Source organism: Vombatus ursinus, unplaced genomic scaffold (genome assembly GCF_900497805.2).
Source record: "Vombatus ursinus unplaced genomic scaffold, bare-nosed wombat genome assembly UNPS02014973.1, whole genome shotgun sequence".
Lineage (NCBI taxonomy): Eukaryota > Metazoa > Chordata > Mammalia > Diprotodontia > Vombatidae > Vombatus > Vombatus ursinus.
Genome location: NW_020954751.1, coordinates 13,913,907 through 13,934,577, shown reverse-complemented (window position 1 = coordinate 13,934,577; position 20,671 = coordinate 13,913,907). Strand labels below are relative to the sequence as shown.

At 36.3% G+C, this 20,671-nt stretch overlaps 1 protein-coding gene, 1 long non-coding RNA gene and 1 pseudogene across 2 annotated transcripts in view; 1 reads left to right on the top strand and 2 right to left on the bottom strand.

Moving 5' to 3' along the window:
• LOC114030642 overlaps nt 1-1,538 on the top strand; it is a 92,215-nt gene extending 90,677 nt beyond the window's left edge. The window contains exon 5 of the long non-coding RNA XR_003567650.1: nt 1,481-1,538. This is a non-coding gene — a long non-coding RNA (uncharacterized LOC114030642). The remainder of the gene's footprint in view (nt 1-1,480) is intronic.
• LOC114030641 (E3 SUMO-protein ligase NSE2-like) overlaps nt 1-20,671 on the bottom strand; it is a 259,588-nt gene that overhangs the window by 80,691 nt on the left and 158,226 nt on the right. The window lies entirely within an intron of this gene.
• Nucleotides 10,092-11,396, bottom strand: LOC114030639 (annotated as a pseudogene).

The window sequence follows — 20,671 nt, the reverse complement described above, 5'->3', positions numbered from 1 at the left end:
GTGTGTGTGTGTGTGTGTGTGTGTGTGTGTGTGTGTGTGTGTGTGTGAAGTTGGAAAAAAAATTTTTTTAATTTTATTGTGAACTTTAAGACAAAAAAACATTATTTCTATACATAGAACATAAAGAGGTTATTAAATCACAAACCTACATTTGACACCATTTGTTTTTTCAATTACATAATAAATTCGACATATTACATTCAAAACTATCCTGCTTGTCTGTTTTGATTCCTTCTGTTCTTTTCTGCTTATTTTTAAAACATGTTACAATGGTTTTTTAGGGGTGGGTGGGGAGGGGGTTTCACTACTGTAATCCAACCACCTCTAATTAACTGAAAGAAAAAAAAACATCTTGTAACAAATAAGATATCTCTGCATCTTGTGGCCATCACCTTTCCATCGGGAGGTAGGTAACATGCCTCACTAGAGGTTCTCTGGAGACATGGTAGGTCATTGCTTTGATTAGATTTCTTAAGTCTCTCAAAGTTATTTTTCTTTACCATGTTGTTTTCCTTGTATAAACTGTTCTCTTGGATCTGCTCATTTTAATGTGTTCATACTACCCAGTATTCTCTGTCATTATTTGATGATGGAGAACTTGGAGTCAGGAAGAACTGAATTCAAATCCAGACTTAGATATGTTTTGGCTGTGTGACCCAAGGCAAGTCACTCAACCTTCTTACCTTTAATGTCCTCATCTGTAAAAGAGGGATAATAGTAGCACCTACCTTTCATGGTTGCTGTGAGGATCTAATGAGATAAAATATGTAAAGTGTTTTGCAAACCTTAAAGAATTATATAAATGCTAATCATTATTGTTATTTTCTATGGTATTAACAATATTCTATTCCATTTACATATCACAAAGTACAAAACCATTCCTCAACTAAGAGATTATTTAAGGAACCCCTTTAAATTCTAGTTCTCTCTTTTTCTTTTGTTTTCCTTTTTATCTCCCCTCCTCCTTACCCCAACTCTTCCTTTCATCTGGAAGTTTGTTTTGCTTGTGACAATTCTCTCCTTCATAAAAAGCTTTCCCTTCCCCATCTCTGCTTGTTTCCCCATTGCATTTGATGTATTTCTATGATAAACTATTTGTATATGTATTCAACTCTCCTTTCTCACTTCAGATAAGAAAAAAGTTCATCTGATGCCCATGCTCCCTATCCCTTCCTCTTATGCACCCCAATTATTAGAATTAACAAGTTTTATTCCATTCTTCCTACTTTCCATACTAATATATTCCTCTTTTTACCCTCCCTTCCACCCTGAAGAACTGTTTTTCTTATTTGACTCTCTTAATACCCTTTGAAATACTAAGGTTCTGAAGGGACAATGATTTCTTATTCCCCATTAGAATGTTAGCACTGTACCATCATATAACATCTTCCAATTGGTCAAATAAATGTATATTTCTAGGCTTCTCTAGATTTTTTGTATTTGTATTTCAAACTACTCAGTTCTGATTTTTTTTCATCAGGAATGACTGGAGTTCCTCTATTCCATTAAAGATCCATCTCCCACCTGCAATATTATATTCAGCCTTGGAGGGTAAGTTTTTATTACTTATTAGACTAGCTCTTTTACCTTTTGTACTATAAGATTTCCTCTTATTTATAATAAACTTTGCCAGACCTTATGCAACTGTGTCTCCAGTTCCTTGGTATTTGAATTCCTTCTTTGTGAGTGTGTATAGTATTTTTTTTTATTTGACACAGAAGCTCTAGATTTTGGCTATGATGTTTGTAGGATTTTTCTTTTTGGATTTCCTTTCAGGAGGTGATGAGTAAATGCTTTCCCCATTGACTGTCTGGTTCTGATAACCCTGGGGACTTTTCAATTATAATTTCTTGAAATATAATGTCCAGGCTTTTGTTGTTGCATTATAGTTTTTACAGAGTCCAATGATTCTTAAATGATCTCTTTTTAAAAAATTTCATTTTTATTTTCGGTTTCAAATTCTCTCCTTCCCTCCAGTCCCTCCCACATCCACTGAAAAGGCAATTTGGAGGAGGGCAGGCAAGAAAAATAAAGAAAGGGAAAAAAATGTGCTTCAATACGCATTCTGGTTAGCATTTTGTATCATGAGTTCTTTGGAGTTTTGGTAAATCACTGTATTGATCAGAATTACTAGGTTTTTCTTGATTATCTTTACAATATTGCTATGACTACATACACTGTTGTCCTGGTTCTGCTCACTTCACTTTATATCAGTTCATATAAGTCATCCCATGTTTTTCTGTACCATCCCTTCATCATTTCTTGCAACACAGTAGTATTCCCTCACATTCATACACCATAACATATTCAGCCATTCCCCAATTGATGGACATTTCCTCAGTTTCCTATTCTGCAATCTCAAAAAGAGCTGTTACAAATATTTTTGTACATAGAGTCTTTTCCTTGTATCTCCTTGAGTTATAAAGGCATAGTAGTGGTCCTGCTGGGTCAGAGGGAATGCACAGTTTTATAGCCTTCTGGGCAGAGCTCCAAATTGTTCTCCAAAATGGCTGCTCCACCAACACTGCATTAATATTCCTATTTTCCCATATCCCCTTTGGTATTTGTCATTGTCTTTTTCTGTCACGTTAGCCAATCTGATGGATGTGAGGTGGTATCTCAGAGTTGTTTTAATTTGTATTTCTCTAATTATTAGTAATTTATAGCATTTTATATGACTATTGATAGCTTTGATTTTTTTCTCTGAAAATTGACTATTCATATCCCTTAACCATGTATCGACTGGAGAATGGCTCCCTTCTTTTTTGGGGGGAGGTGAGGCAATTGGGGTTAAGTGACTTGTCCAGGGTCACACAGCTAGTAAGTGTTAAGTGTCTGAGGCTAGATTTGAACTCAAGTCCTCCTGACTCCAGGGCTGGTGTTCTATCCACTGCGCCACTTAGCTGCCCCCAGTTCCCTTTTTAAAATTTGCCTCTGTCTATATATTTGAGATATGAAACCTTTGTCAGAGCAACTTGCTATAATTTTCCCCCCAGTTTCCTGCTTCTGTTCTAATTTTGGCTGTATTGGTTTTATTTATGCAAAACCTTTTTAATTTTATGTAATCAAAATTATTCATTTTACCTCCTGTGAACCTACTGTTTGGTCATAAACTCTTAGTTCTGACAGGTAATTTCTTCCATGCTTCCCCAATTTGCTTATGATATCACTAGATCTAAATCATGTACCTATTTTGAGCACAGCTTGGTATATGGTGTGAGGTGTTGGTCTATGCCTAGTTTCTGTCAGACAACTTTTCAGTTTCCCCAGCAATTTTTGTCAAACAGTGAGTTCTTGTCCCAATAGTTATGATTTTTAGGTTTATGAAACAAGTAGGCTACTGTGCTCATTTGCTTCTGTATATTGTATACCTAATTTATTCTACTGATCAACCCCTCTAATTCTTATCCAGTACCAGATTGTTTTGATGTTTAATACTTTATGATATAGTGTGAAATTTGGTACTATTAGGCCCCTTTTTCATATTTTTAATTGATTCTCTTGATAGTCTTGGACCTATTGTTCCTCCAGATAAATTTTATTATTTCTTCCTAGCTCTACAAAGTAATTTTTTGGAGTTTGATTGATGTGGCACTGAATAAATTATCTCATTTTGACAGGTTTTCCAGATCAGTTCTTTCTGATATCAGAGCTTACATTTCTCCTAGTTTTTTTTTCAATCTTTTGAATTTGTTTTAATATTTCTTGCCATCTTACAGAGTCAGTGATTTTTTTTTCCAGACTTGGTCCACTCTAGTTTTCAGAGATTCTATTTCTTAGGTAAAATTAGCCACTTCCTCTTCTTAGCTATTTATTTTCCCAATTCTTTCCTCAAGAACTTTTATTTCATTTATATCCTGCTTCACTTCTTCTAGGTATTCATGTTGTCCCTGTGGAAAATGTATTTTGTCCTTTGAGTCTCTGCTCATAGTTGTTATGAATTAAATGTGAAGTAATTTTTAGTGTTTTGGTTTTATTTTTGTTTTTATTTTTTAACTCATCTGTCCAGCTTTACTTCCTGAACTGGGGTTTGGAGTCAAGTTTCACCCCCTATTACACTTTTGGGTGGGGTAGTTGGCCCTGCCTGGTTTCTCCCTAGATCCCTTGGATTTTCATGCTGACTTCCATGTTATGGATTTAACCCCATCCCTGGATCTTTGAGATTCGGAGCACTGTATCTTTAAAACCCTCTCTGGTGTCTTAAGACAGCTATCTTGGTAGAAAGTTTTGTTTTTCTCATTTCATACTCATGAACCATGTTTTCTTTTCCTTTTTTTTTTCCCCAGCCAAAGACAAAGTTTATTAGAACATCCATCATATCAGGCAGACTCTTAAGGAGTCTGAACATTAGTAAACTATTGGCTAGATTATAAGAATCTTAGCCTTGGCTAGATTTTAAGAATCTAAGCCCATGTTTTCTAGCATATATTTTGCCATCTTCCTCTTTGCCTTAGTTTGCTTTGCATTCACTTATGATTAAAGCATATATTGATTTAAACTGGAAGGCCTACTGAGTTCTACATAATATTTCTTTTAACTTCTCAACTTACGCACTAGTTTTTGGTGTATAAGCTGTAATTACCATCACGGTGATTTCTTTACTATGATATGAAATGATCAATTTTCTTATGAAATTATGTTATTGTCTTAGGACTTAAAATAAATGACTCTTTTCAGTATCTTTATTTTTTTCTCAAAAGAGAAGCTATTTACCCTTCCATTTAGCCGTAACTTTCTTTTATCTCTTGGTTCTATTAAATCAACGATGTAAAGACTGAGATGGCTCAGTTTCTCCAATGTTATGTCCACTCATTGGTCACTGGTCAACAGCCAAGAGAATGTTTCCAGATTGCATAAAAAACTGATTAATTCCTAGCACCCTCTGCCCCACTCCCTTTTCTCTTTACTACTCTACCACAAATACTGAAGTAAAAAGAAGGGGACCTCACAGACCTCATGTCCATTGTGTATTTTTTCAGTTGGTTGTTATGGACAATTAATTCATTACCAAGTTGCTAGCCTACTGATGATAAGTCACTCAATTTTAGCTAGGTTAGTTGTCCTTTGGCAAGAAGATGTAGTTTACTGCCAGAATCATTCCTAAAGTCTTTAGAGCATGATAGAACCTGCTGGAATTTATGTTAACTCTGGCATAGCCTTCACAAACCCACCAAATTGAGAGCAAGGACTGCCTTTTGCCTTTCTTTGGATTCTCAGTACTTAGCACAGTTCCTGGAACACAGCAGACACTTAATAAATGTTTATCGACTAACTCTATGACATTATGAGACATTATGAGACAACAGGACTTGGCATTTATTTTTACTATATACACATGTATTAACTAATTTCTGAAAAATCACTTAACAAAGTGTCTCATGCTGGACTTGCAAACAAGATGGAAGAAATATGGGCCAAAGGATGGTACAAGTAGGCAGATTATTTAGAACTTGCTGAATGACCTAAAGAGTAGTCATTAAATGGCTCAGTGTTTACTTGTGAAAAATGTCTTTAGTGGAGGGCCCTAGGAATCTGTCCTTGACCCTGAATTGTTTAACATTTTTTATCAATGACTAGAATAAAGATTAAATGGCATGCTTGTAAAATTTGCACATAATACAAAGCTGAAAGGTATAGATACCATGTTAGATGAAAGAATCAGGATATTAAAAAATCCTGGCAAGTCATAACTGAATCTAAGATGATAAAATTCATTACAGATAAATCTAAAGTCTTATACATGGCTAAAAAATTAATTTCATAATTTCACAATACTCTGAGGGAGACATGGATAGAAAGCAGTTTATTTGAAAAAAGATCTAGGGGTTTAGTACATTACACACTTAGATATATACCAGTGTAATAAAACGGCCTCCAAAAGCTGAAGTGATCCTAACCTTCATTAAAGGAAGAGGAGTGTTACAGAAGGATGGTCCTGATCTATTTTGCTCTAGTCTGACCAACATCTGGAATATTCTGTTTACTTTTGGGTACCATATTTTAGAAAGGCCATGGGTAATTTAGAAAGTGTCTATAGGAGGTTAGTCAGGATGTTTGAGGACAGTGGTTATCAAAATTTTTTGTTACTCATAGTATAGTAGGTGTTGCCATGAGGAACCATGGTTCCTCAGACTGATTGTTTAAGTTGGCAACAAAGAAGAGTTACAAGGCAGTTTGGATTCCAGAAAGCAGGACCTCAGGACTCCATCACCTCACCTTTTGTCCCCACCCAACCCCCTTACTTTCTAGAGCTCCTACAACAAAGAAGGCAAACTTCCTTTCTAAGCCAAACCAGGAAGAGCAGGCAACAAACTGCACCTAGGGAGAGGGGCTGGGAAATATATCTTAGGGATTGGAAGTTTTGCTGCACATTGGGTGGAGATGAAGGAAAAAGAAGTTGAGGAGTAGGGGTTTTCATGGCACACCTAGTGAAACACATCCAATTATGCTAAAAAAAAAGGACTGGCTGAAGGTGCAAAGGATGCTTAATCTGGAGAAGAGAAGATGTAGTAGCAGTGATTATTGCCTTTGGTTATTTGAAGGGAAACCAAATGGAAATAGGAGTAGTATTGCTCTGATTGGCCCCAAGGGTAGAAAGGGCTAAGAGCTATGGGGAGAAATGCGGAGGAGCTGATTTTGTCTCAATCTAAGGAAAAAATTCCTAATAATTAAAAGTTATCCAAGAGTGAGATGTGAGGCCTTGGAAAATAGTGAATTCTTCTTCACTTCTTCAAGCAAAAGCTTGATAACTACTTGTTATAGAGTTCATTTTTATTAGGTTAAAAACCCTTCCAATTCTGAGATGCTATGATTTTAATCTTCTAACAATGCCTCAAGGTATGTAGATCAGGCATTATTAGTCCCAATACAGAGATGAGGAAATTCAAGCTCAGAAAAGTCAAACAGTAAATAAGAGCCTAGGTCTTCTGAGTCTTTGTGTAGTATGCTTTCCCTTACACCAGGGAAGGGAATAAGCATTTATATAGAACCTACTATGTGCTGGGTTCTCTACTAAGCACTTTTTACAAATATTATTTTATATGCTCCTTCTCACTAAAAGGTCGGTTCATGTATATCTCAAAAAAGAACACCATATAAAGAAACATAATTGGTTTTACTTCAGTTTTTTTTTTTTTATGCTGGGACTAGGAGCATTCGTTCTTTTATTTCAGTTATATTTCAATGTTATTTTACATGAAAGTGCTTTGTAAACTTTAAAGTGTCATGTAATAACAATAACAACAATAATAGCTTACATTTATATAATGGTTACTATGTGTCAGGTACTGTGCTAAGAGCTTGACAATTACTTCATTTTATCTTCATAATAACTTTGGGAGACAGATATTTTACAGATGAGGAAACTATGGCATATAGAAGTTAAATGTCTTATCCAGGCAAAGCCACCTAGTAACCTTCTGAGGCCAAATTTGAACTCAGGTCTTCCTGACTTCAGGCCCAGCGCTCTATCCCAGCACTGAGTCACCTAGTTGCCTCATAATAACATATAAATATTATTATTTTTCTGTTATTTATGTGACTCTTGCACTTTTGAGTTTACAAACCACCTTCCTAACAACTTTATGATGTAAGTAATACAATATTATGTCCTCATTTTACATAAGAGTCAACAGTAGTCATAAAGCTAGTAAATTATCTGAATTAGGACTTGAACCCAGATATTTTAAGTCCAGGTCCTGTGCTCTTTCTATCTGTCTATTACTATAGTAACATGCCCCAAAACACATAAAGATATTTTTTTACAATATCTGATATCCTAACCAATTCAATTAAAATGTATTTATGAACCTATGCATATACTATTCTGAGGCCAAGGACGCAATGGGAAGAGATGGACCAACTGGTCCTAAAGGGGAAGACGGATAACAAGAATAACTTGCTATCCTTCTCCCTTCCCCACTCCTCCTTCCCACAGAAGAGAGGAGGGGTAAAGTATATCCCTGAAGCGAAGGGGGAAGGAGTTCATACCAGATGAGAGATGAATAAAGAGATTGCCCTGTAGCAGGAAGGCCACAGTTGACATTGGAAAGTATGAATTTGTAGTGGAACAGCTTTGCTTCTTTTTCCATCAAAACTGAAATATTACAAGAATAGAGGAAAAAATACTAGGTTATGGCAGAGGAGAGTCCAAGCAATCTAGAATTTTGCATAGAGTGCTATTAGAATAGTTGGCTCCCCATGGAATCCAGGCTGGGGTAAGTCAAATGACCCTGAGGGGGGATAACTGATTTCGAAAAGCACTAAGAGGTTAACTGACTAAAGGTTCCTATGTATGCAAAAAGTAGGTTCACTGAGTGTAGAGGAATGGGAGAAATTACAGAAAGATGGCTGCAACTGGAGAGAAAAAATATCAAATCTGAGATATTATAGGTAAAATTGCAATGATGCAGATAAGGTACAGAAAGTGGATGACACATAGGTGGTTAGGAAGGAAAGCTAGTTGAAATGGAGTAGAAATGAAAGCCAGCAGGATCCAAGCTGACAAGGAAGACTAAAGTCTAGGTATTAGAAGGGGAACAGAATTTAAGAGTTGGAAGGGACATCAGTGACCAACAATTCTAACCAATATCTGAAAAAGGTTCCATTTTACAACATACTTGACAAATAAATGATCATTCAGTCTTTCCTTGGAGAACTCCACTAAGGAAAAACCCACCACCTACTGAATTAGTGCATTTTACTTTTAAAGATCTCAAACTATTTTTAAGTTTTTTCCTTATTCCAAGCCAACACTGGCCTATTTGCAACTTCAACCAACTACTCCTACTTCTGCCGTCTGAGGCCAAGCAGAACAAATATAATTTTGTTTTTGCTTGATAGCTCTTCAAATATTTGAAGACAGTCATCATGTCTCTAGAGCCTAACTTTTCTTAAGGCTAAACATCTCCAGTTCTTTGAATTGGTCCTTATTTGGCATGAACTCAAAGCTTTTCACTATTGGTTGCCCTCTTTTAGATTAGGGATTTTTAAACTTGTGTGACAGAACCTTCTGATAGTCTGGTGAAGCTTCTGGACATCTTCTCAGAATCATGTTTTTAAATGTATGAAATAAAACATATATAGCATTAGAAAGGGCAGTAATAATACTGAAATATAGTTCTCAAACTATTTAAAAAACTAAGTTACAAATCCCTGTTTAGATACTGTCCAGTTTATCACTGTAATTCCTAAAATTGTTGCCCTCAGAACTGAACCCAATAATTCAGATGCGGTCTCTGACTAGGACAAAGTACAGTGGGACCATGACTTGCCCCGACCCAGACATTAAGGTTTTCTCAATGCATCTCAGGATCAAATTTTCTTTTCTGGCTGTTATATCACACCACAGACTCATGCTGAGTTGGCAGTCCACTAAAATTCCAGGGCTTTTTTAAATATCAATTGATGATGTGGGTTAGGTTTGGGGCTCTCTTTTATCCACTGCTTTACTTATTCCTCCCAGCTTCCTGTCATCTACAAATCTGATAAGCATGTTTTTATCTAAGTCATGAACAAATGATATTAAGGTCAGGAAGCATGTTAATAAGGACTGGGGAAAAAAGGAAAAACATGACTAAGTCACTGAAATAATCCAGGGAATTTCAAAACTCATCTTCAGATTAGCAGTTGGCAATAAATTAAACAACAGTCTTAGAACATCTAAGACTGCACTGATTCTTAGTAAGAAAAATTAAATTGTGGTCTCTAAAACAAAAGACATATTAAGTAAATAAACATATACAAAATGCAGAAATGTTTATCTTTATCCACATGCAAAATGTGGCTCATTTGAAAAATAGCAGATGGCACCTATTCAACAACAGAAAACAATGAAATTAACTTTTAAAAATTATTACTGAAGTTAAAAAAAAGCAAACTAAAAAAACTTAGTTTAACAAGCAATTAAAATCAAATTAGTAAAAAATAAAAACCTTTCACTGAGTTAAAAAATCAATAATATTATTCTGTCATACAGTTGTTTTGTTTTGTTTTGTTTTGTTTTTTGCTGCACAAGTGCTTTATTGAGAGGAGTGGTAGAGATGGTGATGGACTCAGATGCCTCTGTTGATCTAGGACATGGTACCCTCCACTTACTTGGCCATGGGGTTACAGAACTTCCGCCCAGCAAAGACAGTCTTGTCTCCAAGAGCCTCCTCAGTCCTCATGAGTTGGTTGTACTTGACCAGAGGCTCAGAACGGCAGAGAGCCCTGGTCTTAATCTGGCCAGTGCAGAGTCCCACCACCAGATCAGCTATGAAGGTGTCTTTTGTTTCTCCAGATCGGTGGCTAACCATCACTCCCCAGTCATTAGTCTGTGCCAGTTTGCAAGCCTAGATGGATTCAGTGACAGAGACAATCTGGTTGACTTTCAGTAAGAGACAGTTACAGGCTTGCTTTTCTACAGCTTGGACAATACACTTTGGGTTGGTAATAGTGAGCTCATCACCCACAATCTGAATACCAACTCCAGAAAGAAATGAAGTCCATGTGGCCCAGTCATCTTGGTCAAAGGGGTCCTCAATGGAAACCATAGGGCAGTTCTTGATAAAGCTCTTATATAGCTGCCCCAGCTTCTCCCCAGAGATGTACTGGGCAGGATCATCAGAGGATTTGAAGTCAAGAACATATTTCCCACTTCTATAGAACTCAGAAGCAGCAACATCCATGCCAATCACCACCTTGTCTGGGTAATCAGCTGCCTGGATGGCTGTTTTCAGCAACTCCCAAGGCTTCATGGTTCTCCAAGATGTTGGGGGCAAACCCACTCTCATCACCTACATTTGTGGCATCCTTCCGATACTTAGCCTTGATGACACCCTTCGATGGTGGTACACTTCAGCCCCAATAGACATCACCTCTCCGAATGATGCAGCCCCCATGAGCAGGAACACGAATTCCTGCATGGCCAATTTGTTTCCAGCATGGGATCCCCCACTGATTACACTGAATGCCAGTACTGGCAGCACAAGGTCTGAATTCCCAGCAAGATCCGCAATGTGTCTGCAGAGGGGGACTCCCTTCTCTGCTGCTCCTGCGTAACACACAGCCAGAGACACACCCAGGATGGCATTGGCCCCAAATTTGGATTTGTTCTCTGTCCCATCAAGTTCAATCATGAATTTATCAACTTTTTCTTGATCCATAACACTCCATTTCTTCTCCAGTAAAGCAGGGGCCAAAGTCTTATTGATGTGTTCCACAGCCTTCAGCACCCCTTTCCCCAGGTATCTGTTTTTATCTCCATCTCTCAGCTCCAGAGCTTCATAAATCCCAGTGGAGGCCCTACTGGGTACAGTAGCTCTGAATTGGCCTTTGGCTGTGTATAGATCCACCTCTACTGTGGGGTTCCCCCTAGAATCTAGTATTTCTCTTGCAAAAATCTTCTGCACTGCCATGGCTGCGGACACAGCTGGTGTTCTTGGACAAGGTCTGGGGGTATGAACTACTGCTGGGACAGTGTCCTCTGTCATACAGTTTTTAAAAATTCAATGAAATGTAGAGTAAATATTTTTAAAATTTAAACTCTGAATAAAGTTCTTACATTGTGTATCCAGAAGGTGTGGACCTTACAGTGTACAAAAAAATTTACAATAAACAATTTTCAACATCAAGTGGAGCCATCACACTTGGATTTTAACATCACAATCTTAGGTAAGTTTATAGAAGAGGTACAAATAACACTAAAGAGAACAGTCTTGGACAGATACTGCAAATGGAAAATGAGTTGGGCCCAGAATCAAGCAGGAGGAGAAATAGGCTAGACAGCCTGCAGGAAATTACAGAGCTCCTCAAAGGTCCCTAAATTTCTCACTGAAATGAATGCACTTCATTTTAATAGCAATATTCTTCTAGTATTGTATGATTCTGAGTCACAGAACACTATAATTGCTGAAAAATTAAAACCGATTATCACACAGAAGGCAACAGAGGGGTTTATGGTAGGTGTCAGCAGACTATAATTCATAACAAAAAAGAAACTAGGAAGGAGAACAAAAGATTATCATCACAAAAACGTATCATCCAAAAAGTCAGACTGGTAAGAGTGAAGGATAACCAAAAGACAGGTTGTGTGTTTCACTGATATCCTCATGATATGTCATGAAGAAGTAAGAAACGCCTTCAGTTGGGTAGAAACCTTGCGGCAAACTTATATGTAAACATGTACAAGATGGGAAGGCATGAACGGGCTATGTTTGGCATCACTGGGCAGAACACAGCTCCGTGAGTACTCGAGTAATAGAAGATATGTAAGTAGTGCTTTAAGGTTTGCAAAGAATTTAATATCCATTATCTCATTCTAAGTATCATAATTACTCTATGAGCTAGGTAATATAGGGATTATTATCTCCATTTTACAGATGAAGAAAATGAGCTTTAGAGCAGTTAAGTAACTTGCTCATGGTAACAGAAGTAGTAAGCATCAAAGACAAGATATAAACCTATGTTTTCCTGACTTCAAGTTAAGTACTATGTTAAGTACTTCAAGTTAAGTACTATGTTACTCTGCCCTTCAGTGTACAGCCAAGTGCCAGTAATGTAAGAGCCAGTATGGTTACAAATAAAGTGGCTCATCCCTAAGAGGTTGCTTTTTTTTCCCCCAAACACAACACTGCGTGAAACAGTTAACAACCAATAACGGTCTATTAAAAACTCTCCACTGGTGGAGTGTTCCTCCCTACTACTGAAATCACATGTCCCAGAAGGACTTAGTTCTATGTGCCTAAATATAGTATGTAGATCTGAGTTCAATGGAAAAAACATCTGGAGTCTACATCTGGAGTCAGAGGACTTCAGTTTGAGTCCTGTCTTTGTTGTACATTGCATGATCTTGGGCAAGTCACTTAAACTCCTCTGGCTTCATTTTTCACATCTGTAAAATTCGAATAATAACTTTTAGGCTATCTCCCAGGCTGTGGTTAGGCTCAAATGACATAAGGTACATCAAGTAAACTGTAAACTGCAAAACTCTTTATAAAGATAAAAAATAAGGAAGCAGCAAGGTGTGCAGAAGAAACAGTTCCAGATTCTGAGTGATAAATCTTAATAATAACCCTCTCCTTTGGTTTCCAAGAGAACACATCCTCCTTGTTTGCCTCTTTTACCTGCTTCAATTGCTCCTTTTCTACCTCTTTTCCTGGTTCTAAATATACATCTCCAATTGTACAGTTCGGCTCCAACTGGATATTTCATCAGTATTTCAAACTCAACATCCAAAGTGTGCCTCTTTTTTTTTTTTTTTTTTGCTAGTAGTGCAACCATTCATTAAATATCCTATAAACTGGGTGTTATCTTTGATTCTGTCCTTCCCCTCACCTCTCAGTCACAAGTCCTGATTATTGAATGATAAAGCATTTTTTAAATGTATGTGCCAGGCATTGTGATAAACACTGGGAATACAACGAAAGGCGAAAATACGGGACCTGCTCTCAAGGAAATCACATTCTTATGACATAAGACAACCCATAAGGGTAAGTTGGAAGAGAAGAGTATGGTATAGGGGGTGACATGATGTATGAATGGCCAAGAAGTGCCTTGGATACCTGGTAAGATAAGGCAAAGATAAGACAAGAGCTTACCTAGTGAAGTCCAGCATCCCAGGGCAGAGTCCAAGATTATGGTGGGAAAGGAACAGGGAGATGGTATGAATACAGGCATCAGTGTTGAATTAATATGATCTAGTAGAAAGAACACTGGACTAGTAGTCAGGAGACCTGGGTTTCCATGCTGTCTCAGACATCATCTGTTAGCTGATATTAGGTGAGCTGCCTAATAATTAGGTGAGTAACAGTTTCCTCATCTGTAAAATGGGGACAATACTTGCCCTACCTAAGGGTGGCTTTGCAAACCTTAAAAGCACTACATAAGTGTGAGCTATTGTTACTGTCATCATCATTATTATTTCCAGCTCTCTTTCTATTCTATTGTCTTGACATTGTTACAGGCCTTCACTGCCTCCTACCTAGACTGTTGTTGCCTTTGTCTGAAATGACTTCCTGTTTTCTTTCTTCCTACTCTTTAAATTCATGAACTATTATATTTTCTATGAAACCTTCCTTCAAAGAAGGAAGTCTGTACCTTTCTATATAATAAATAGTAGGTGATAAGTATGTCCACTGTTTTTATATGTGCCCTATGCCCCTACTAGAGAATCTTATCTAAACGTTGTACTCACCTAGGAACTAGCATAATGATCTGCACACAGTAGGATTTTAATAAATGTTTGTAATATTTGAGTAACCAGAAGCAGATTCTACTCATTTAGTTTCACAGCTTATAATATGGCTATTCTACTTTACAAGTAAGGAAATCAAGTCACAGAGAGTCAGTAACTAATCCCAAATCACAAAGTAAAACAATGAAATAGTCAGAATTTAGAAATTACAGTCTTTTACTTCACACAGTTCATTTCTTGGTCTTCTAAATTAAATTATAATAAATGCCCAGTGAGACAATTCAATGGATGAGGTATAAACTACAGAATAAACCATGAATTAAACAAAATCAGTTACAATCTCAAATATGTTTACAAACTATATTCTAGAAAGGAAGTTTAGGAACAAATTTCTCAAATCTTTGGAACTAAAAACAAATTTAGGACACTGTATGAGGAAAGTTCCCACAAAAGCTAATTTTGTTTAATGAACTAACCATGAAGGCATTGTGAAAGTATTGTGCAATTCAATGCTTAGCTAATTACTGTGAGATCAAATAACTGTTACCATAGTTACTACACACTGTTTTCCACAATAACTTTTATCGCTTCAATAAATCTTTGTGACGCAACAAATATAAAAAGTTTACTGTAACATGACTATAATGTTTTGGAAGACATTTACTTATGATTGACCTACTGAAATTATGATGTTCCCATATTTGCCAGAGAACAATGAATGTAATGTCAAGATGCATTTGGGGTTTCTTTGCCAAATCGGAAATCCTTGAAAATTGAATTTATTTAGATTCATCATCCAATAAGAAAGGCAATGACCCTCTTATGTAGACACACTAAAAAAGTGTCATCACTGTATACATTATTAGCTTTATACTAGGGTACTAAGTGAAATCTTCCCTAACAAAGATTGTTTAGTTACATACAGTGAGATCATTACACCACTGGCCAATTAATCCAGTAACTGCTGGTTCCTTGGGCGCACTAGGGGGTAATATTTGGCTGTGTACAAAGAAATCCCAAAGACCCTTAGCTTCAGAACAGCTGTGTCCTAGAAACAGAGAATTTCAGAACTGGAATGGAACATAGAGAAGATGTAGCACAGCTGCCCTTGCTTGGTATGTTTCCAGAGTTGAGATTCAGAGACATACAAAATGCTATGATACAAAAATCACAGCACAGATAAGTAAAGACCAAAACAGATCACTAGTCTATGTTGTCTGTCATCAGATACAAGAAAACATAAAGAAACAGTGGAAAACAGGAAATTCTGAAGTTTAATATCAGTTCTGCCAATGAGTATCTATATGGCTTTGGGCAAGTCACTAAGTTATTTATGTATATTTCCTCATCTATAAAACAAGGCAATAATCTCCACCTACCTCATAGGGATGTTGTTCAGATTAATTATTGAATGTTAAGTTCTTTGAAGATATAAAGTGCTAAGTGTTATTACCATTAAGCTGAAAATCAAAACAAAGACCTGGTTTGCACAGTTGTTAATCCAGCAAAGTTGAAAGTTAATATAAAAAATATATAATATAAAATATATTATATATTATAATATAATAATATAAAAATCATATATTATTATAATAGAAAGTAGGTTCTAATTTCATAATGCTGGTGTAGTTTAGAAATCTATGCATAAGAGCTGATTCCTATCTAGTTCATATTTTTTAAAAGGGAGAAGAGCCAAAGTGATTTTTAAGACTGAACTTTCAAAGTCTCGGTCTCTAAGTTCAATATGCACTACAACATTTTCCAAGCAGTTGTTGTACGATGAATAATTCTGGTTTTGGTGAATGAACCAAACTTGGAAAACCTGTTTAGAGGTCTATAATCTCCCTTTTGTTGGAGATGGTCTTGTCCTAGATTGCAAGGCTCCAGAGGGCATATCTGTCCATTGATTTGGAAAAGCACCCAGCATAATTCAATTCAATTAACTAAATTTATTAGTCATCAACTAAAGCAAGATAAATGTACCAAGAGTTAATTAATTAACCCATTTTGATATGGATATTGTTGACTTACGATATCTTGTTAACAGTGTCTAACCAACTGCTGATAGAATGTGAAGTCTAAGTAAAGTAACTACTATTTTTTGATTTGTTTTCTAAGAAACTTAGGTTTAGTTTCTAAAGCTTTTAAATCCAAGCAGATTTTAGGAGATGTTGCCAAGAAGTACTGCACAAAACAAGAATTATAATCATTTTGTTGAGAGCTATATGATCACTGAATTTTCCTGTTCTTAGGCCCCTTGCCCTGAAGAAAGTCCTTGTCATCAGTTATCAGAATTATAGGATTCAAATAAATCATGTGAAGAGAGAACCATACCACGGTAAAGAACAGAATTAGTCCATCTGGCTTTAGGCGTCCCAAAATACAGAAAGGAAAAGGAGAACAACATTTCACCTCCTTAATTCAGAGTCAGCCATGGAACACTGTTTGTTATAACAACTTAATCATTTGTAGCAGAATTAGTCTTATCTGCAGAAAGAAAAAGTACTTGACAACATGTAATCCAATTGTGAGTAGTGACAGAGAATAGACATAAGGAGTTTAAATAGGCACAAAAAATTAAAATATGGAAGGGAACAGATAAGAACTAAAGCATAGTAAAGTATGTACATATAAATCATCATAAACAGAGTCTGTGACTGGAATGATTTTATTAGTTGCCTATGATTATCTCCTCAGCTTAACAGTTCTGTAACAGAAACTATCATATCTACCCTTCTTTCTTTGGTTCCCTGTTCTACTTTCCCATGAATGCTGCATTTTATTTTCCTAAACCCAAGTGCACTTTGGTTATCATGACTCATTATTGACTCTTTACAGCATGTGGTCGTATGGATCACCTCTGTTCCTTCACCTTTCCTATAATTCTTTTCTTCCTTGCTGTTTTGCAAAATCACACTATTCTGCCCACTTCACTTGGTAATACTGTTTTAGGGCAGCTCGGTGGCACAGTAGATGGAGCACCACACCTACAGTCAGGAAGACTTCAGTTCAAATCAGGTTTCAGACATTTCCTAGCTGCTATGTGAGCATGGGCAAGTCACTTAACCCTGTTTGCCTCAGTTTCCTCATCTGTAAAATGGGCTGGAGAAGGAAAACCACTTCAGTATCTCTGCCAAGAAAACACCACAGAGCTGGACACAACTGCCATTTCCTTTTACTTCCACATGTTTCAGTAAGCATGTTCAATTAAATCAAACTTATACAATCAACCCTACTATGTTATTGTCAGATGATTAGGGACCACTGAAATGCAACATAAGACAGGAATGACAGTTTTCTTGGTGGGTGGAAGCTGGACCAAGAGATTAATTGTATAAATTAGAGGGAGCTAGGTGGTGAAGTAGACAGAATGCTAGACCTGGAATCTGGAAGGCCTACGTTCAGATCCTGCCTCACACATGTAGAAGCTGTGACTCTGGGCAAGTCACTTTCACCTCTCTTAACCTCAGTTTCCCTATGTATAAAATGGGAATGAGAATAGGGTTGTTACGAGGTCCAAATGAGATAGCATAAAGTAAAAAGCTTTGCACATTTCAAAGTGCTATATAAATCTTCATTATTGTTGTTATTATTATTATTATTCAAAGGTCATAGACCATACCATCCGACTAAGAAAAACAATGTCACCAACAAAAAAGGCAGAGCCAGAGAACAGATAGGTGGTTCCCTGAGAATCAAACAAAGCTTGCTATTTCCACCACAGCATCTTCTGGCTTTAGGAAGAGTGCATAATGACTGGGGCCAATGTGGGATTCCTGGCACCTGGGGCTGCAGCATTTAAAAAAAAAAATCAGCAGTGCCTCTTGGTGATTATATAAACTAAGAAAATTTGATGGCAATAATCATGGGAAAGAGAAGAAGAATAAAGGTCCTCTAATCATAAAAAATGGTTAGGTATAAAATTCATTCACTTTTCTAGATTTCAATAGAGAACTTTCTTCCCCTTAGGAACATTAGGTTTCTGGTGTTATTTTCCAGTGTGTTAACAGGATCAATGAGAATTACAAAATTACTGAACTTCAGGGTTTAGAGATCACTTAGTTCAGCCTCCTGATTTTACAGATGAGGAAAAGTGACCTGTGGTCACTCAGCTCAACTGCAATAGAGCCTGGATAAGAATTCCTATCTGCTGAATTTAGTCCCATGGCTGAACTTGTACTATAGGTTGTTGCTCACAACATTAAGTATACATTGGAGTTCAATAAAGACTTGTTGATGAAATAATGTTTTTATTAGTGGATGATTTGCTAATTTTAGTTTTTCACCTAATATGTAAGAATGTACTAATTTTCCTACAATCTTATTCTTGAGGTAAGACGGGTGAAGGTGTGAGAATCTAATACTTGCCAATAAACTGATCAGGTAAGCTGAAGATGAAACCTAGGGAAACTGGCAGAACTTCGATCACACTTCAATAGTTTTAACAGTGCATAACTCTGCATTTTGTTTTCCTTACCAAGAAGTTTCACTTTCATATTGGCTATATCCTATATTCAGTGGGCAGCCTGTATTCTTTCTGACCAATATTTTAATTGATTGGTATCTGTCTTATAATTACAGAATACTCTTCAAATCATTATATAAATGTGATCTCGCAAAATGCTTTTCAAGACATCTAAATCGCTCCTCTTATTTCCTTAACTGATTAGCTTTTAACCAATGTAGATTTTTTTTCACTGACCTATATTCAAAGCTAATCTTTAAATCCCCTGGTTATACAATCTTGAAGGATTAAGTATTTATTCTGAGAGAAATTAGATTTGTTTAGACAGAAAAAAATTCACATACTACAAGTGTATGGATTAATTTAAAATTAAAGTTATAAAATTAAGAATAGTAAAGCATCTTGAACTTTTGTATTGTCTTGGTTCAAGTGTGACCTATCTTAAATGAAAATAAAGTTGCTGATATTTGAAAAGTTACTCTTCTAAAATTACAAACTTAATCCAATGACAACTATAAAAAGAATGCATAAAACCAAACTAGGAATTGTAAAATGTTTTCATATACATTCTGTGCTTTCTTTCTACAGAGGATCTACAGTGAATCTGAACATATATAATTAACTTTCAAATCCAGAATAAGCTTAGAATTTTCAATCCATTGAATTTGATCCCCTTTTCTTTCCTTACCTAGATTAACAACACTGAGGTTGAGCTTGCATAAACTTGTTCTATGCAGCACCTATCACACTGGTAATGCTCAATAAATGTCAAACAATGAACTTTAGTTTGGATAACTACAAGAAAAAGAAAATCACAGGTAATTACACGATTCTCTGACAAGAATTGGCAATGTGGCTGACTCATGAATCTATGACCATTTTTCTCCTTCCTTCACTGAGCTATAAACAACATGGTTTCTTTTTCCTAGCTGCAGAACCACCTGTAATTTTAAGTTACTAAGTTTCCCCAAAGGCATGGCCTTTATATATAAACTTTAACAAAATTCACTTGCCTATAACATGGATTAGATATAATTCTTATATTCTGTATCTTAGTTATATGGTAATATTTTTAACCTTAAAAAAACTCCCATAGTATAAATGTCAAAGAACAAAAGAAAAATGCACACTTATCCCCAAAGAATAAAAATAGACTCTTCCAAATCCTTAACAAGAGATCTGCTGCATAAAATCACTCGCGCTCTTCTCAATCTGGTAATGTGTACATTCCCCAAAGTTGTAACCTTGGCCCTGCTCTTTCCCTATATTCTCACTTAGCAATCTCTTTCCTATCTCTGGCTTTGACTATCACTTCTATACAGGTAACTTCCAAATCTCTGTCTACAAATCCTACCTCTCTTCTGAACTACAGACTCACCTCCTCAAATGCTTGGATCTTCAACTGGATGTGAAGCCAACACCTCATATCCAACATCATGTACAAATCCAAGTTCATTATATTTTCCAAATTAGTCCTTAAATTCTATTTTTCTGACTTTATTGTTTATTTCAGCAGCACTACTATTTTCCTAGTTGCTCATCTTCTTAATTTGGGTATTTTTGAAAAATTTTCCCTTTTTTCCCATATATAATTAGATTACTAGTCCTATTTATTCCAACTTAAGCATACAAATCAAATCTGCGGTTTAAAGGACCTTTATAGGTCAATTACTTCAACTCTCTCATTTTATTTTTAAGAGATGAAGAAACTAAGAAGATGAAGAAACTAAGCCCCAGAGAAGGGGAGATGACCCATCAAAGATAAAATAGTAAGTAGCTCAGTCAGGACTTGAAACCAAGGTCCTCTAAACAAAAATTCAGTTCTTTTTCTGTGTTCCATACAATACTGTGCTCTCCCCCAACATGTCTCAAATCAACTTATCAATTAATTAAGTGCCTATTAGGAGTTAGACACTGTGGTAGGCACTAAAAACATACTAACAGAAGTAAAACAGTTTCTGTCCTCAAGGTGCTTACATTCTAACACACAGTACAAAGCTCTTCTGACCACCCTCTTAAACTACTGCAATAGT